The sequence below is a fragment of the Schistocerca piceifrons genome, unplaced genomic scaffold (genome assembly GCF_021461385.2).
Source record: "Schistocerca piceifrons isolate TAMUIC-IGC-003096 unplaced genomic scaffold, iqSchPice1.1 HiC_scaffold_961, whole genome shotgun sequence".
Taxonomy (NCBI): Eukaryota; Metazoa; Arthropoda; class Insecta; order Orthoptera; family Acrididae; genus Schistocerca; species Schistocerca piceifrons.
Window position 1 is genome coordinate 1,675,001 of NW_025729236.1, and position 5,000 is coordinate 1,680,000.

The 5,000-nt window shown below is 53.8% G+C and overlaps 1 non-coding gene across 1 annotated transcript in view; it reads right to left on the reverse strand.

The window, feature by feature from the left end:
- The window catches only part of LOC124774113, a 1,909-nt gene extending 549 nt beyond the window's left edge, over positions 1 to 1,360 (reverse strand). Inside the window, exon 1 of the ribosomal RNA XR_007015106.1 lies at positions 1 to 1,360. This exon is cut by the window's left edge and continues 549 nt beyond it. This is a non-coding gene — a ribosomal RNA (small subunit ribosomal RNA).
- Between the last annotated feature and the right edge of the window lie 3,640 nt (positions 1,361 to 5,000).

The following is a 5,000-nucleotide window of genomic DNA, read 5'->3' on the forward strand; positions in this document are numbered from 1 at the left end:
ACCGAATCAAGAAAGAGCTATCAATCTGTCAATCCTTCCGGTGTCCGGGCCTGGTGAGGTTTCCCGTGTTGAGTCAAATTAAGCCGCAGGCTCCACTCCTGGTGGTGCCCTTCCGTCAATTCCTTTAAGTTTCAGCTTTGCAACCATACTTCCCCCGGAACCCAAAAGCTTTGGTTTCCCGGAGGCTGCCCGCCGAGTCATCGGAGGAACTGCGGCGGATCGCTGGCTGGCATCGTTTATGGTTAGAACTAGGGCGGTATCTGATCGCCTTCGAACCTCTAACTTTCGTTCTTGATTAATGAAAACATACTTGGCAAATGCTTTCGCTTCTGTTCGTCTTGCGACGATCCAAGAATTTCACCTCTAACGTCGCAATACGAATGCCCCCGCCTGTCCCTATTAATCATTACCTCGGGTTCCGAAAACCAACAAAATAGAACCGAGGTCCTATTCCATTATTCCATGCACACAGTATTCAGGCGGGCTTGCCTGCTTTAAGCACTCTAATTTGTTCAAAGTAAACGTGCCGGCCCACCGAGACACTCAATAAAGAGCACCCTGGTAGGATTTCAACGGGGTCCGCCTCGGGACGCACGAGCACGCACGGGGCGGTCGCACGCCTTCGGCTCGCCCCACCGGCAGGACGTCCCACGATACATGCCAGTTAAACACCGACGGGCGGTGAACCAACAGCGTGGGACACAAATCCAACTACGAGCTTTTTAACCGCAACAACTTTAATATACGCTATTGGAGCTGGAATTACCGCGGCTGCTGGCACCAGACTTGCCCTCCAATAGATACTCGTTAAAGGATTTAAAGTGTACTCATTCCGATTACGGGGCCTCGGATGAGTCCCGTATCGTTATTTTTCGTCACTACCTCCCCGTGCCGGGAGTGGGTAATTTGCGCGCCTGCTGCCTTCCTTGGATGTGGTAGCCGTTTCTCAGGCTCCCTCTCCGGAATCGAACCCTGATTCCCCGTTACCCGTTACAACCATGGTAGGCGCAGAACCTACCATCGACAGTTGATAAGGCAGACATTTGAAAGATGCGTCGCCGGTACGAGGACCGTGCGATCAGCCCAAAGTTATTCAGAGTCACCAAGGCAAACGGACCGGACGAGCCGACCGATTGGTTTTGATCTAATAAAAGCGTCCCTTCCATCTCTGGTCGGGACTCTGTTTGCATGTATTAGCTCTAGAATTACCACAGTTATCCAAGTAATGTGGGTACGATCTAAGGAACCATAACTGATTTAATGAGCCATTCGCGGTTTCACCTTAATGCGGCTTGTACTGAGACATGCATGGCTTAATCTTTGAGACAAGCATATGACTACTGGCAGGATCAACCAGGGAGCTGCGTCAACTAGAGCTGAGCAGCCGGCCGCCCGGGAGTGTGTCCCGGGGGCCCGCGCGAACACGCAAGCGTCCGCTCAATCATTCTGCAAACAGGAGGAGGCTGAGCTCCCCTGCACAATACACCTCGAAACCCTCTCAGGTCCCGGCGGCGCGCAGCGCCGTCCCAAGTACTTGGTCGGGTTCGAGAGAGGCGCAATCGCCCGGAGTTAGGCGAGTAGACGCTTTCGGTGCGACCACCCGTGCTCCCAACTGAGCTTGCCGCTGCCGACAGAGGCCCGGGAGCGTGCTGTCGTGGCATTGCCGGCGGGAGACAACACGCGCCACCTACGGTGACCGGCAGCTCCAACGCCAGCGCCACAGAAGGACAAAAGCCCCACTTGGGTGCCGAAGCGAACTCTCCCAGCACAGCGCACGCGCCAACACATCCGCACAGCTGCGATACAAACCACCAGCGAGAACCGCTGGGGCGACCGAGCAGCAGACGGCGTCGCGGCGCCGAGCGCCGGGCGGCGGCGCATCCTCAACGCACACAGTCCTCAATCGGACCAGCACACTGAAGATGTCCACCGCGCTTCGCACCGGGCCCGCGAGGACCTACTTTGGCCGCACGGCGCCGCGCGCAGGGTGCGCCGGCGCGCAGCTGCGACGCCTGCCGCGTCCGTCGGCCGGCGCGCCTGCCACTGGCCGCCCCCACCAGCCGGCTGTAGCGCGTGCGCCCACGCACCGCGCGGCCAGCACGCCGGGAGGCGCCCCCTCACCGGCCGGGGACGGTCCCACCCAGCCACCGCCGCGTATCGCTTCACACCCAGATGCCGTTCAGTTTCATCGGCATGGTGGGTATCGCTGGAACAACCGGTTAGTACCTCAACCTATCGTCGCCATCACCGATTCACCCCTAGCGAGAACAACCGCACCACAACGGGTTACCATTTCTTCATTTGCGTAACTTCACCAGCAAACGTAGGCGTCCATCGCCATTAGCAACTTCAACGATTATTGCATGCCTGTGTCAGGTGTCACGCCACACTACGTCTGCCCACATACACGCAACAAAATGTGCACGCCTAGACAATACGTGGAAGGTGGCCCCCATACGTATGCGATGTCCATTGCTCGAACGACTGTCAACCGGCCTCTGTAGCATGTCGCAGATATGGAACGCGGTGCACCATGCTATCACGGTGTTTGAGGAGAGACGACTAGGTCCGAATACATCAACACACAGCTCATGCTGATCGCCATCCACGGCGTCCGTTCCTCCCACACGTCTCTATGGCGTACCACACTGCAATCCAGCTCTCATAGGGAGACGACACGTAGCTGCGTGCACAATATTTGCACTGTATGGTCCGCCGTTTTTGGGCGCAGTCGTTGTACGGTCACACATGTGCCACGATGTATCATTCAGTACATAAGGACGAATGTGCAGTACAGATTGTGGTTTATGCGTACGACATCAGCGGACAGTTGACACAGGCCGCACCACAACGTAGCCTGAGTACGTCGCATGCGAAGGGCATTGAACATGCAAACTTCTCACCAACCAGCTTGCGAAGGCAGGGGGCAAGGTGGGGACGTGGGGAGGGGTGGGGGGGGGGCGGCATGTACGTCCTGCTGCCATCCACATAACAGTGTACAGCAGGAGCATGTGGAAAGTCAGCAAGACTTGCAAGGTGTTTAACATGAAGCGATACACAGGGGAGCGGGCAGTGCGAGTAGCGAACTATATTGCGAGGGTTGCGGGTGGGCAACACTACACTAATTGAACGAGTCGTATAACAATTACAGAGCAGGTTTAGGCGACAACGTGGGTTACGTTAGCGGACAACGTGGGTTACGTTAAGGCACAACGTGGGTTACGTTAAGGCACAACGTGGGTTACGTTAAGGCACAACGTGGGTTACGTTAAGGCACAACGTGGGTGACGTTAAGGCACAACGTGGGTTACGTTAAGGCACAACGTGGGTTACGTTAAGGCACAACGTGGGTTACGTTAAGGCACAACGTGGGTTACGTTAAGGCACAACGTGGGTTACGTTAAGGCACAACATGGGTTACGTTAGGGCACAACATGGGTTACGTTAGGGCACAACATGGGTTAGGTTAGGGGACAACATGGGTTAGGTTAGGGGACAACATGGGTTAGGTTAGGGGACAACATGGGTTAGGTTAGGGGACAACATGGGTTAGGTTAGGGGACAACATGGGTTAGGTTAGGGGACAACATGGGTTAGGTTAGGGGACAACATGGGTTAGGTTAGGGGACAACGTGGGTTAGGTTAGGGGACAACGTGGGTTAGGTTAGGGGACAACGTGGGTTAGGTTAGGGGACAACGTGGGTTAGGTTAGGGCACAACGTGGGTTAGGTTAAGGCACAACGTGGGTTACGTTAAGGCACAACGTGGGTTACGTTAAGGCACAACGTGGGTTACGTTAAGGCACAACGTGGGTTACGTTAAGGCACAACGTGGGTTACGTTAAGGCACAACGTGGGTTACGTTAAGGCACAACGTGGGTTACGTTAAGGCACAACGTGGGTTACGTTAAGGCACAACGTGGGTTACGTTAAGGCACAACGTGGGTTACGTTAAGGCACAACGTGGGTTACGTTAAGGCACAACGTGGGTTACGTTAAGGCACAACGTGGGTTAGGTTAAGGCACAACGTGGGTTACGTTAAGGCACAACATGGGTTACGTTAAGGCACAACATGGGTTAGGTTAAGGCACAACATGGGTTAGGTTAAGGCACAACATGGGTTAGGTTAAGGTACAACATGGGTTAGGTTAAGGTACAACATGGGTTAGGTTAAGGTACAACATGGGTTAGGTTAAGGTACAACATAGGTTAGGTTAAGGTACAACATAGGTTAGGTTAAGGTACAACATAGGTTAGGTTAAGGTACAACATAGGTTAGGTTAGGTTAGGTTAGGTTACACGTTGTTGTAAGGAAAGGTGTAGGGGGGGGGGGGCGGGGGCGGCAGGTTCGTTGATAGTGATTATAGTAAGTGAATGCTTGTGACATGATCAGATTTGTCACGTCAGGATGCACCTTTGGCTTATTAGAGGCGGCGCTCCAATTCTATGCTTGTGTGAGACCTGTGTCTTTGACTCATGTCATTGTTTGTGCGCTGTGACAGGAGGTACTATTGTGATGTTGGGTGCACCGTTGTATAGGACATGTGTGGGTGTTGGTGCCTGGTCTGCGCAATGGTGGATGTCGAAAGGCTGGGATATTGTATTTTCCGCATGGACCTCCTGGTCTGGTTGTGATAGTGTGGATTGTGTAATGTGGCGGAGAAGATGCACTGGATGTTGTTCCATGCTGGTGCTTACATATTGTATGTGCGCCTGTTAGAAGCAGAGAGTGGTGCGTGATCAGAGTGTCTGGCTGACGTGTGGTTCCCATTGTGGGCAGACTCTTTCAGCATGTATACGGACAGTTGTGTATATTTGCTGTAGTTTGATGGCTCTGCATTGATTACTAATCAGCGCCGTGTGTACGGGTAATCTGGTTCCAGTCCAAAATGTTCCATCTGTGTACATTAGTGACAAAGACTCCCCCCATGCAGTGGGGCTCGGTCTGTTATAGCTCTTCCGCGTAATATATTTGCCCCACGTTTTTGCGACTGCGAGTG